The sequence below is a fragment of the Ursus maritimus genome, unplaced genomic scaffold (assembly GCF_017311325.1).
Source record: "Ursus maritimus isolate PB19 unplaced genomic scaffold, ASM1731132v1 scaffold_8, whole genome shotgun sequence".
In the NCBI taxonomy this organism is placed as follows: domain Eukaryota; kingdom Metazoa; phylum Chordata; class Mammalia; order Carnivora; family Ursidae; genus Ursus; species Ursus maritimus.
Window position 1 is genome coordinate 6972928 of NW_024426996.1, and position 15303 is coordinate 6988230.

Sequence of the window (15303 nt, forward strand, 5' to 3'; positions counted from 1 at the left end):
CTGTCTCGGGGGTAAAATTTCTCAGTAACTGGCTCATGAATTTCAAAAGACATTATCTTAGTCCATGCAGGCTGTTCTAACAAAAATACCATAGACTGGGTAGCTTCCTCAATACATTTATTTCTCATACTTCTAGAAGCTAGGAGTCAGAGGTGAACGTGCCAGCATGACCCGGTGCTGGTGAGGACACTGGTCCAGGTTGCAGATGACTGACTGCGCATTGCATCCTCACACGGCAGAAACAGCAAGCTCTGGTTACTTCATCCCCTTATAAGGGCGCTGATCCCATTCATGACCTAATTATCTCCCAAAGGTCCAACTGTTTGATACTATCACTTGAGGGGTTAGGATTTCAATGTCTGAAGAGGGGGAGGTGGAGACACAAACATCCAGGCCATAATAACCATCATCTCTAACTGGTAGAAAAGGATCATCAGTTGTGTACTGCTAAGATTACTGGTCAGATTTCCAGGGCATCCGTATCTGAATAGAGTAGTTCAAGATTTTTTCTGATACAGAGAAAGCTTCTTGAGAACAAAAACACAAAATTAATAATCTGGCCCCTGGCGCTTACTAAGGATGTGATAAACCTATGAGGAATGAATGAATAATGTAATGTGACTCTATCAATTTTATTTTTTTATTTTATTTTATTTTTTCAAAGATTTCATTTATTTATTTGACACAGAGAGAGAGAGAGAGGGTGCATGCATGGGAACCCGAGCAGGGGGAACAGGGAGGGAGAGAGAGAAGCAGGCTCCCTGCTGAGCAGAGAGCCTGACACGGGGCTCCATCCCGGGATCCCAGATTACATGAGTGGAAGGCAGACACTCAACCAAATGAGCCACCCACGCATCCCTGTGTATCAATTTTATAGCATTATTCTTTCACCTCCTAAGTGCTCTTAAAGCAAAATAAGGACAGATTGATTCTTCTTACACACACTCCTATTATAGATCAAATTAAATAAAAATTTAGGGTGAACTGAAATAACAAGAACAATAAAATGCTAGAAATGATGGCTATTAATTGTTGATTGCTTATTATGTACCAGGTACCATAGCATTTACTTTGTTATCTAATGTAATCATGGATACTATTAATACCATCATTTCACAGATGGAAAAAAATGAGGTTTTGAGAAATTAATTAACTTGCTAAGGTACAGAGCTAGCACATGATGGAATAGATACTTAAGCCCAGCATATTAGCTCACATTCTTAACCAGAACATCCCCCTAGATCTTCTGAATACTACCATACGTTTATCTATAGTTAAAAGGGTAAGCTAATGCACGAATTAACTTAGGTACTTCTAACCCAATTTATCATTTTGTTCTTTTCTCTGTTAGTAATAGATCTTTCTAGAACCATGAACTTATGGGTGTCTGGGTGGCTCAGTTGGTTAAATGTCTGCCTTCAGCTCAGGTCATGATGCCAGAGTCCAGGAATCGAGTCCCACATCAGGCTCCCTGCTCAGTGGGGCGTCTGCTTCTCCCTCTGCCCTTCACCCTGCTTGTGCTCTCTCTCACTCACTCTCTCTCTCATTAAATAAATAAAATTAAAAAAAAGAACCATGAACTTACCTTAGACTGTTGCTCTTTTGTGGAACAAAGAGAGATGAACAGTTAATGATTAAAGATACTTTACCATCTGCTTAACTGCCTTGAAGTTACTTCCTTGCCACTACTTATGTATATAACGGCACAGACTGAAATGTTAATGACAAAGCTAACACTCAGATACCACAGACAACTTTCAATACCATTTGATGCTAAAGATAGAATTTTCATGCTTGATTGAAATTCCAACAGTAACAAGGAGTGAGGAAATAGTTTAACTTAGCATCTTCCTTTCCTTCTGTTGAAGGTTTTAAAGCATTGAAATTGTATTGAATTTTAAGTTTTTATTTAATCCTTCTCCTCTGCTTGCTGCTAAACGTCTTTAAGTTGAAACTACAAATTCGCATATTTTTGTTTCCCCAGCATTTAGTGCACTCTGTAGCACATTAATTGACACTAATACCTGTTTAATGAATAGATAAATTGTGTGAGTCTCATCCCATTTTGACTCATACTATGTTTTTCTGAACTCTATGTATGAGAATTAGATAGCTGTCAGAATTAAGGAATAAATGAAATGAAGCCATGTTGCTACTCTAACATGAGTCCTGAAATAGGGGCAGATCATTCTTCAGGTTCTGAGTATCAGCCCTGTTAAGAGAGAGAGGTCTCACAGCTAACTCGAAGCCTCATGCATCGGTGACTATAGTCTACGTGTATGTGATACAGAAACCAGTTGGGGCAGTATTTTTAATGGTGCTAACAAGTCAAAGGACACTGATCAAACCTGAAGAATCTTCTCTGGGCAACGAGAAATCCACTTGGAGAAGGGCAACTTTTGTGTTTGAACACTCTTTTAAAAAGTTGCTGTCTTATGCTGCCCCCGTCACTATACTCTTTTGAGGGGAAAGCAATTGAGACAACCAACCAAAAAGTTAATGACCGTGAGGACTTTCAATGACTTTCAAATCATTTGAGGGAACATTTCACATGAATTGTCACTGTATCGTTACTCAATTTCAAAATCACTGATAATTGTATTTTTACATTTAAGAACCTAACAATTTTGTGTTTAGAACACAGTACTTGTGAAAAGACATAAATGTATAATATATATAAAATTAATATTATGGTGTCCAAGGTATCAACAGAGATATTGTTTTTGTGGCTATTGCTGTTGTTTTAATGACCTTTACTCTCCAGTACGATGTCCCCTTAGGAGTGTGATAGAATGGTGTGCATGTGCGGTGCTCACGGGAGCTGGCAAGGTTCGTAATCCAAGTACCTACAAGCTTTACCATCTGTTACACCGAAAGGACATGAACCTCAGAGTTCCTTGCCATTCTATTACCATTTTACTTCCCAATGAATGAAAAACAGTTTGAAGGCTTTATCTCAGTGTACCCATGAGTGAATCGAGATCTGAATTGAAGATTCCTAAGTTTTGCTATGTTATTAAAAAGCAGCATTCATTTCTATCTATGACCAGGCTGTATTGTACGCAACCATATTCTGTACATACAATCTAGGTCATGATACAGTGGCAGATGGAATGGACTGATACCAAGATTTCCATTTCTTTAAAGTTAACTCCCAGGATACTGTTTAGGTCCTTTGTGTGAGTAATCATGTCATGTAGAGCTAGACTATGTCAATATAAATAAAACAGATTTGGAAGTGAAGGAAGATTCGGACAGCTGACGTCCCCATGGCCTAGCACTGTAGCTCTGTACGTATTGGAGAACTCATTAAACAGCAATTCACAGGCTTTTCGTAGTGTCTTATCTGTTTTTGTTTTCTTGTAAAGCAAGGTCTAACCAAATCCTTTAGTCATGGGCCATTTCGTTGCAGTCATACGGGTGTTACTGTGAAGGTGAAAAACTAATGACTGCAGCAGGAAAAAGAACTGATGTGTCATGAATTATGGCCCTGTTTACACTCCCACTTTAACCATAATCATTTGTTTAAACAAAAAGTTCTGCATTTGAACTTCCACAATTGTGTGCATATTATAAACATCTCGTCTTTCATCCAGGCTCAGCCAACACTTGAATGTGTTGACGCTCATGAAGAAAGAAAATCTTGTACTAACAAACAATTATTCACCATAAAAGAATGTAAACAGAACCCTGGTTCGTTAATTTGCTATTTAAGACTTTTAGTTGCATGTATTAACTAACATTTTTGCTAAAATCAGTAAAACTTTGTGACGTGTGACTCATTTACAACTTTCTCCTTTATCTCTCAAAGGATTATCTTCCTGTGCTTAGCTTGGGTGGCTGATACCACTGAGTTTACATTTAAAAATGTTCATATCCCTCACCTGTGGCATGCCAATACAGCTGTGAAGTATACGTTACATATCTTTTCCTAGATCATATTCTAGTTCATGTAATTTCCTTCTCCATGTTTTTTTTCTCAAAGGGATTTATAAGATTTAGGATTCACTTTAATGTACAGCATATTCTTTCACTTTGGTTTTCCTATTGAAACCAGGGTATTTTCATAGAAAACACATTAGTAACTCTACCTTGCTATGCACTCCATCTGGAATGCAGCCTTCTTCCGAATGAGCACCATAATTACTTCATTCCCTGGACTTGATCAGAATTCATGAGCAAGCAGAACTGTTAAAGCAGCTCTCCCAGTAATCAAGCCCAACAGGATAATCAGCAAGAATTTTTAAGGGGAGTCAGAGTGCTTTTCTCATTCTCTAATAATGATCATTTATTCACATCTTTTATTAGTGGCTTTACCTCGGAGTCTTTTAAAGAAGTTGCAGTTTTACTGCGGTGTCACTGAAAAGAATAACCTAGAATTTCATGGTACAAATTTACTTTAGTAACTGTGCCTGAAAAGATGAGCAGACAAGAGTGGTTAGTGCAGCTAGTGAACAAAGCTGAAGAACGTTCATTTCCAGGTTAATTCTCATAAGGTCTTTGTCTACCTAATTTACCAAGTAAAGAACATATTCAATTGATTATCTAAATGTTAAGCTTTTCCCAATTATTTTTGGCCTCATTAATTCAGCACATACTACATAAATAGACATTATGTTATATACTGAGGATGCATTAGGCAAGACAAAAATCCCTGTCTCAGTTGAGTTTACAGTCCCAAGAGGAAGTTAAGTAAATTACTAAACATTGCGGTTATTGTTGATTTATTAGCCATTGTGCTAGGTGTTAGACAGCAGTGAGCAAGGCAGACAGGCTTCTGTCTGAAGAAGGTGCGTGTTGAGTTCTAAGATAGCATCAGGGGCGCCTGGGTGGCACAGCGGTTAAGCGTCTGCCTTCGGCTCAGGGCGTGATCCCGGCGTTGTGGGATCGAGCCCCACATCAGGCTCTTCCGCTATGAGCCTGCTTCTTCCTCTCCCACTCCCCCTGCTTGTGTTCCCTCTCTCGCTGGCTGTCTCTATCTCTGTCAAATAAAAAAAAATAAAATAAATAAGATAGCATCAAACATCAGATCCTATCACACAGGGAGTACTTAAACTCGTCTTTAGAGGATAAGGAAGTCATTCTGCAGGCAGTGACAGCTTAGCTGAGACCAAAAGGTAAATAACACTCAGCCAGAAAAAGAGTGAGGGAAGGCAGAGTGTTCTAGTGCGCCTGCACAAACGTCCACGAGATCAGCTCAGAGCCAGAGCGCCAGAGGGCGTGCAGGACGGCTGAGGCGGAGGACACAGGCCAGAAACCTGAGGAGGCAGAGATAAGCCGAGTAACCAGGGACCAAATCATGAAGGCGTAGTCAGGTCGACGGTTTTAGAATCTGAGGCAGGCCGCTTGGGTTCAAATCCAGGTTTGGGCACTTATGCTGTGTCTTGATGACTTTGGGTGTGCTGAATCATTCTATTAGCAACCTGGTTAACTTAAGAATCATATTTCATATTCTTTTTCCCTGGGTTGTTCTATTAGCATTGGCCAGATAAGGACATTGTACAATGTGGAAGTAAAGCAGCAGCCATGACTCTCTGAAAGTCACCTTGGTGGAAGGTGATGGAAAGACCCAGAGGGGCCTGGAGGGAATCAGCTTGTCCTCACTCCGTTGTTCACATACAGCTCTTCTCTTCTTCAACTTTGGTTCCTCTGACCAAAAGCAGCCCTAGAACCAGCACCAGATGGCTTGACTGCAGGCTCACAAAGACAGCAACTCCCACAAACTCATCTGCCAACTGTCCTCACAGTCCCAGCTGAGTAGCTGGGTGTGCTTGGCTTTTCTTATTGACTATACGGTGATTCCTCTGATCTTCCAGTTTCTCCTTTATGACCTTCTTTTCTAATATCTCATAATACTATATACATATGCATATTATAACAAATCCCTTACCCCAAAACTCACAGTGGCTCTGTTTCCCTAGTACACTGGACAGGTTATATCACCTCTCCACACCTTGGTTTATCTTCAAAAAAAGGACGATATTGGTTATAATAGTATCTGCTTTATGGGGTTGTCTTGAGGAAATAATGTATGCTCACTAAATGATAGTTATCTTAAGGAGTTTATACTTTACTTTGAAGTAAGTGGGAAGTCAGTAAAAGATTTTTGGTGAGGAAGTGACATGACCAGACTTGTTCCAGAACATTCAATCTGAGTGAGATTTGTAATACAGATTCGAGGGGAGCAAAGAGACACTTGGAAGTCTATTATAGTAGTCAGAGTTTGAGATGTCCGTGATCTTAATTAAGGCAGTGACACTGGGATTGGAGATCAGTGGACAGATTTGAAAGCCACTAAGAAACTAGAAATGTCTTTCTCGGGCTTATTTACTAGCATAATATCTCCAAGCTCCATTCATGTTGTCAGAAATGGCAAGATTTCTACCATATGACATTACTTATATGTGGAATCTAAAAAAGCTGAAGCCATAAAAACAGTAAAATGGTGGTTACCAGGGGCTGAGATGGGGGAGGGGAACAAGAGAGATGCTATTTTAGGGTATAAACTTGCAAGTCCTAGAGAGCTCGTGTGCAGTACAGTGATTATAGACAGCAATATTGTATTGTAAACATCAAACTTGCTAAGAGACTCGGTCTTAATTATTCCCACCACAAAAAGAGAACTGCTAATTATATGACATGAGTTGTTGGCTAACGCTACAAGGGCAGTCACATCACATTATATAACTCAATCAAATCAACCTGCCATATGCCTTAAACCTACACAATAGTCTATGTCAAAAATACTTAAAAATTTCAAACTGAAAAAAGGTGTACACCAAAAAACAAGATACATGACACATGTATCAAATGACAAAACTTGGTAAATTATTAGTATGGGAACAGAGGAAAGAAAGGCATGATGGATTACTTTCAAGCTTCCAGCTTAAGATGTTAGGTGGATCATGATACCATTTCTGTGAAACAGTAAAAGTGGAGGAAGGACTTGTTTGATGAGGAAGTGAGGAGATTTTGCTTTGACATGATAAGCCTAAAGGGCCCATGACACATCTAATTGGAAATATTAAAAAGGAAGTTGCTCCTGTCTGTCACCGTACAAGGCTATTACAGTACCGTTGACTATTTTGCCCACGCTGTAGCTTGGTAACTATACTTGGGGCACGCACAGCAGAATGTACAGAGTCATTGAATCACTACGTCATACATCTGAAACTAATGTACCCTGTGTGTGACCTATACTTCACTTTTCTAAATTTACATATATGTATAAATTTATATATACATATATATACAAAACATATATATAAATATATAGAGAGAATATATACATAATATATAGAATTCTATATAGAGAATATATATATATATATATACACAGAGAGAGACAGAAAAAAACAAGGAAGTTGCTTATGCTGGACAGTTGAACACGGAGATTAGACATGAATTGTGGCCCCTTGTTTGTCCAATGCACTTACAGGGCAAATGTGCCTTTCATAAAGGCAAGGAACTAGAGGCTGAGATACTAGATTTTTGTTCTTGTCTCCCTCAGCATTTCTTTTTATTTTTTTTTAACATTTTATTTATTTGTCAGAGAGAGAGTGCATGCAAGCAGGGGAAGCTACAGGCAGAAGGAGAAGCAAGCTCCCCCCACCCCCACCCCGAGCAGGGAGCCTGATGTAGGATTCGATTGCAGGACCCTGCGATTATGACCTGAGCAAAAGGCAGATGCTTAACTGACTGAGCCACTCAGGCATCTTTTCCTCAGCATTTCTAAAGCCTTTGGTCTCAGGAAACCCTTACCATCTTAAACTCTAAGGTCCCTAGAAAGATTTTGTTCATGCATATTTACTGGGTGAGAAATTTAAACTCAGAAATGTTAAATTAAAAAAATATACTACTTCATTTCAAAATTTAATAAAAATTACATGTTAACCCAAAGAACATATCCTTGTGAAAAAATAATTTTTCTAAAACAAAAAAATTAGATATAAAAGTACTATCATTGGGGCGACTGGGTGGCTCAGTCTGTTAAGCATCTAACTCTTGGTTTCGGGGTCAGGTCATGATCTCAAGGTCGTGGGACTGAGCTCAGCAGGGAGTCTGCTTGAGATTCTTTCCCTCTGCCCCTCCCCTGGCACCATCATCTACTTTTTATGAATCTCTAATGTCTGGCTTAATAGGAAACAGCTGGAGTCTCATCTGCTTCTACGATCTGTTGAAATATCACACATCATGTAGCCTCTGGAAAGTTCGGCATACTTGTGAGTGAATGATAGTGAAAAGGAAAAATAACATCTCAGAATTATTACAAAAGTAGTTTTGACTTCATGGACCCCCCTGGAAACGTTAAGTCTCTGAGAACTTCAGGAACTCTGGACCACGCTGTGAAAACCACTCTTTGCTGTGAACATTAAGTCAGAAGGTATGACCCTCAGGATGGGAGTGGAGAGGAAGACCCAGAAACTCAAGTCCTCAGGGGAGAAAGCGAGGGGATTCGGAGGTTGGCAATGGACAGTGACAGAGAGGAAATATGATGTAGCTGAATAGAGCATGGCTCAAGAGGCCAAGGGGTCCTAGAAAAAAAGGGAGATTTAGTGAGTGGTCTTGAAATAGTTTTGGGAAATGAGAGCCATTCAGGTCACACCTCCACTACTTCAGTGGGTGGTACTGGGGAGACAAAGCAGCATTTATGTGAGAAGATTGTTGGGGAAGCAGCGTCTACTCGAAGAGCCAAGTTTTAGCTAGCAAGTACTAGAAATGTACATGTCATGTTAACGAGGGGAGGGAATTTCTGTCCTACATGTAACAAGGGCTAGTAGTTGCCTACAAGTATCCCATCTCTCTCTCTTCCTCAGAAACAAAAATCCTAACTGGGCACTGCCACCCAGACAAATCCTATATCTTCCAGCTTCCCATAAGATGTGACTCATTCCTGGTTACTGAGATATTAATGAGAGTGCTGTGCGAGGCTAGAGAGACCTCATAAAAGCAGCTAAGTTTGGAGAAGTCCTTTCCTTTCCTTTCCTCCTCACTGCTCCTGGAATACGTGACCGCGTGAAAGCATGATTGCATAGGCATATATGGAACTTCGCCCTCAACAAATGTAGTACATACGTTCTTTTCAAGCACGTGGGAAAGATTGCCAGCATTCTACCACTTAACGCAAATACGGATCCACTTCAAAGGATCGGCCTCGCACAGACCACGATGACTTTGAACACAGTCTGCTAAATATTCCCCGCATTTTCTTGGTGGGAAAGGGAAGGGAACGTTTTCAGTCCTCTCTAAAAAGATCATCGACATCCTGGATTGACTGTGCTCCAGAAGGAAATCTTTGTCCTCTGAGCCGGAAAACGAAAGCTTTTACCTAACTCCCAGCACGTTCAGCAGGTACTCGACAGAGCGACTGGATGCAGCAGGATTTTCAGACCTTTTACAATCAGGCACAGCCTAAAGGGCCTTAGACTTCTGAAAGGATCTTAAATCAGGTAGCCCCGCAGGCATCATGGAGAGCGAGGCTTCCCACAGGAATGTGCACATACATCACCTGAGGAGTCTTGTTAAAATGCAAATTCAGTAGTTCTGAGTTCTTGAAATTCTGCATTTCCTTCTTTCTTTTTTTTTAAAGGATTCAAGCTATCATTTATTATTCAAGGTTGATTTGAGTAAAAAACCCACCCGTTAAATACTAGCAGTAGAGTTGGAACAATCGCACTCACACCTTTAAACATTTTTTTCTCTGAAAATTACAAAGATGTTGCATTACCTAGTACTTTACCCCCATGCTTATGTAGAAATGCATTCTACAGAAAATGTTGGCATTCCCATTTGGCAAAGACATTATTTTTTATTTATAGATAAGTTTCTGCATAGAAAAAGAGAAGCTGATAATTTTCCCACGAAAGAAAGCAGTATCTTCTTTTTGGAAATAATTAAAATTCTATGTGCAGTTTCCAGGAATTCTGCATTTCTAACAAGCTCCAAGATGGTGATAATACTGCTGGCCTAGAAACTTCATTTTGAGTAGCACGGATCAAAACGGTATAGAATTGGGGCACCCGGGGGGCTTAGTCGTCGAAGCGCCTGCCTCAGCTCAGGTCATGATCCCAGGGTCCTGGGGTCGAGTCCCATATTGGGCTCCCTGCTGAGAGGGAGGGAGCTCTCCCTCCCTCTGCCTGCTGCTCCCCCTGTTTGTGCACGCGCTCTCTCTCTGTCAAATAAATTAATGAATCTTTAAAAATAAATCTTAAAAAAAATCTTCCTACAGTGTAGAATAAATCTATGGCATTCATGTAGGCCACAAAGCCGAAAGTCTAATTATCAACCTCAAAAATTACTTCTTGCATACATTACTTTTTCCATTTAATGAATATTTATTAGGGGTTTATTATGTGCCTGATACATGCTAGACTCTGAAAAAGACTGATGGACAGAACAGAAACCCTGTCACTCAAGGAGCTTCAGGTTTGTTAGAGAAGCCAACAATCAAAGCATTACACAAAGAAGTATTTATTTCCAAAACATAGGTGCCTAGAACAGCACATGGTCATTCCTCAATAAGGATTTGAGCGAACTCTGGAGAACAGATTTCCATGGCTGCATATAATCCAGAGACCAGTGAAAGTTTTTCATATGAAGTGATGGTTAGGCAGATACCTACCTCTGGGATACATAAAAGTTCTAAATGAACAGGTGATAAGTAGTGATAATGGGAAGCAAGGGAGAAGAGTCCTTTTGGAAGAAAGAACAGTTGAAAAATCACAGAAGTAGGGAAGGACAGGACAATTCAAGGAACATATTAATTTTTAAAAATACATTAAAGACCTATTTTAGTCAAGTGAATTTCATTAGAAGTGAATTTTAAATTATGTCAACATTCCTAAATTTGCAAAAGATAAGAGTTTATGTGGTTTTGTTGAGTTATATCTGATTTGATTTACCATGTTCTCTTTAGACAGGGACCTCCAAATTAATCATATTCAGAAATCTGAAATCACAGTTCAATGATTTCATGTAATCACACCCTTAATTTTAGGTATTTAAATAAAAGGCAACATTTTTTAATTTTTAAAATTAAAAAAATGCTTGCAACTGAGGAAGTCCAAGTCAACAGAATAAAGCAAGAGAAAAGATTAAAAGGATGAGTATTGGAAAGAAAGAAAAACGTGGTTGTTCATAGATGCTATGATTACCTACATTTAAAAACTGCAAAAGAATCTTCAGCTCAGTTATTAGAAGTTTTAGATTAGGGAGGCCGGTAGATACAAAGAAAATATATAAAAGCCAATTGTATTTCTATATGCCAGCAACAAATAGAAATGCCATTCTTGAGGGAGTTAAGATGGCGGAGGAGTAGGGGACGCCTTTTACAGCTGGTCCCCTGAGTCGAGCTGGATAGGTACCAGACCAGCCTAAACAACCACGGAACCAGCCTGAGACACAGGAAGACGCATCTGGATCTCTACAGATGAACATCTCCAGCGCTGAGTATTGAGGTACGAAGCGGGGAGCCGTGAAACTGCGCGTGAAACTGCGCACAGATATCGGAAGATAAACGGAAGGGGGAGGGAGCTGCTGCATGCGGGTGCCGGGAAGCGGTAGCCACCTGCATGGGGGAGCGGGCGGACTCGCGGACGGCACCCGCAAAACAGCAGACTGAGACCATGAGCCAGGGAGCACACACCACCAGACTTTTCACGGAGCTCCGGTGTGCTCACTGGAACCAGACTGAGACCGGGAGCTCTGGGAGCGCGCGGGGGCAGCTGGCGTCTGGAGGTGTTAGAAACACAAAGGACAGAGACGGGCCGGCCCTGGAAGTGAGGGCTGGGACGCCGGGTGTGGGGCGCACATCCCGGGATGCTGCAGGGTTGAGCAGCACCAACAGAAACAGAGTTAAAGTGGCCAGAACATCAGTGGAGAACGGTCCGCGATCCCTCTGTTCTGTGACAGAGGCTGAGATTCTGCCACTGCTGCTCTGACTCTCAGAAGAGGCACAGCAGACCACCAGGGAAAGCGGCCAGAGAACAAAAGCCTGGAAATACCGGCTCACAGCGTGCCCATCCCCATCCCCCCTCGCAGGGCACACGGAGGCTCTACCCAAACAGGGTTGCCTGAGTATCGGAGCGGCAGGACCCTCCCCCAGAAGGCAGGCTGAAAAATCAAGAAGCCCACATCCCTAAGATCCCTATAAAACAAGGGCGCATGGCCTGGGTCCCGCCTCTGCCACAGAACTAATGGATATGGATATAGCCAAATTATCAGAAATGGAATTCAGAGTAACAATGGTCATGGTGATGTGTAGACTTGAAAAAGTATTAACGAAAATGTTAATGAGAATATAGAATCTCTAAGGGCAGAAATGAGAATGAATCTGGCAGAAATTAAAAATTCTATGAGCCAAATGCAGTCAAAACTAGAGGCTCTGACGGCCAGGGTGAATGAGGCAGGAGAACGTATCAGTGAATTGGAGGATGGGTTAGTAGTGGAGAAAACTAAAATAGAATCTGGACTTTAAAAAATCCATTCTCAAGAATGTAGGTTATGGGAGATTACTGACTCAATGAAACATTCCAATGTCAGAATCATCGGCATAAGTGAGGGGGTGGAGAAAAACAAAGGTCTAGAAGAGATATTTGAACAAATTGTAGCTGAAAATTTCCCTAATCTAGCAAGGGAAATAAACATCCGTGTCCAAGAGGCAGAGAGGACCCCTCCCAAGATCAACCATGACAAACCTACGCCACGTCCCGTCATAGTGCATTTCGCAAATATTAGATCCAAGGATACAGTATTGAAAGCGGCCAGGGCAAAGAAATTTCTCACGTACCAAGGCAGAAGTATCAGAGGCTGTCATTCAGAATTGATGGAGAAATAAAGACATTTCAGAATCGCCAGTCACTAACCAATTTTGTAACCACGAAACCAGCCCTACAGGAGATATTACGGGGGGTTCTATAAAAGTAAAAAGGCCCCAAGAGTGATACAAAACAGAAAGTCACAGCCAATACAAACAAAGACTTTACTGGCAACATAGCATCATTAAAATCATATCTCTCAATAATCAGTCTTAATGTGAATGGATTGAACCTTCCCATAAACGCCACAGAGTTGCAGATTGGATAAAAAGAAATGACCCATCCATTTGCTGTCTACAAAAGACTCATTTCGAACCCAATGATGCATTCAGACTGAGAGTAAGGGGATGGAGTACCATCTTTCACGCAAATGGACCTCAAAAGAAAGCTGGGGTAGCAATTCTCATATCAGATAGATTGGATTTTAAACTACAGACTATAGTTAGAGACACAGAAGGGCACTATATTATTCTTAAAGGAAGTATTCAACAAGTGGATGTGACAATTATAAATATATATGCTCCCAACAGGGGAGCAGCAAGATACACAAGCCAACTCTTAACCAGAATAAAGAGACATATAGATAAAAATACATTAATAGTAGGGGACCTCAACACTCCACTATCAGAAATAGACAGAACACCCTGGCAAAAACTAAGCAAAGAATCAAAGGCTTTGAATGCCATATTCAACAAGTTGGACCTCATAGATATATATAGAACACTACATCCCAGAACCAAAGAATACTCATTCTATTCTAATGCCCATGGAACATTCTCAAGAATAGACCATGTTCTGGGTCACAAAACAGGTCTCAACTGATACCAAAAGATTGAAATTATCCCCTGCATATTCTCAGACCACAATGCTCTGAAATTGGAACTCAACCACAAGGAAAAATTTGGAAGAAACTCAAACACTTGGAGACTAGGAAGCATCCTACTCAGGAATGATTCGATAAACCAGGAAATCAAAAATCAATTTAAACAATTTATGGAGACCAACGAGAATGAAAATACAACAGTCCAAAACCAATGGGATACTGCAAAGGCAGTCCTAAGGGGGAAATACATAGCCATCCAAGCTTCACTCAAAAGAATAGAAAAATCTAAAATGCAGTTTTTATATTCTCACCTCAAGAAGCTGGAACAGCAACAGAGGGACAGACCTAATACACGCACGAGGAAACAATTGACCAAGATTAGAGTGGAAATCAATGAATGAGAAACCAGGAGTACAGTAGAGCAGTTCAACAGAACTAGAAGCTGGTTCTTTGAGAGAATCAATAAAATTGACAGACCACTGGCAAGACTTATCCAAAAGAACAGAGAAAGGACCCAAATTAATAAAATTATGAAGGAAAAAGGAGAGGTCACGACCAACACCAATGAAATTGGAAGGATTATTAGAAACTTTTATCAACAGCTTTATGCCAATAAATTAAGCAATCTGGAAGAGATGGAGGCCTTCCTGGAAACCTATAAACTACCAAGACTGAAACAGGAAGAAATTGATTTCTTAAACAGGCCAATTAATTATGAAGAGATTGAGTCAGTGATAAACAACCTTCTAAAACGCAAAACTCCAGGCCCGGACGGTTTTCCTGGGGAATTCTACCAAACATTCAAAGAAGAGATAATACCTATTCTCCTAAAGCTATTTCAAAAAATAGAAACAGAAGGAAAGCTACCAAACTCATTCTATGAGGCCAATATTACCTTGATCCCCAAACCAGGCAAAAACCCCATCAAAAAGGAGAATTACAGACTGATTTTCCTAATGAACATGGACACCAAAATCCTCAACAAGATCCTGGCTAATAGAATCCAACAGTACGTTAAAAGGATTATCCATCATGACCAAGTGAGATTCACCCCTGGGATGCAAAGGTGGTTCAACATTCACAAATCGATCGGTGTCTTAGATTTTAACCAGAAGGTAAAAGCCAAAAATCATATGATTCTCTCAATAGATGCAGAAAAGCATTTGACAAAATACAGCATCCTTTCCTGATTAAAACCCTTCAGAGTGTAGGGATAGAGGGTACATTCTTCAATCTCATAAAAACCATCTACGAAAGCCTCCAGCAAATATCATTCTCAATGGGGAAAAAAAGCTGGAAGCCTTTCCCTTAAGATCAGGAACACGACAAGGATGCCCACTCTCGCCACTATTATTCAACATAGTACTAGAAGTCCTTGCAACGGCAGTCAGACAACAAAAAGGGATAAAAGGTATCCAAATCGGCAAAGAAGAAGTCAAACTGTCTCTCTTCGCAGATAACATGATACTCTATGTGGAAAACCCGAAAGAATCCACTCCCAAACTATTTGAAGTTATAGAGCAATTCGGTAATGTGGCGGGATACAAAATCAATGCTCAGAAATCAGTTGCATTTCTATACACGAATAATGAGACTGAAGAAAGAGAAATTAGGGAATCCATCCCATTTACAATAGCACCAAAAACCATACGTTACCTTGGAATT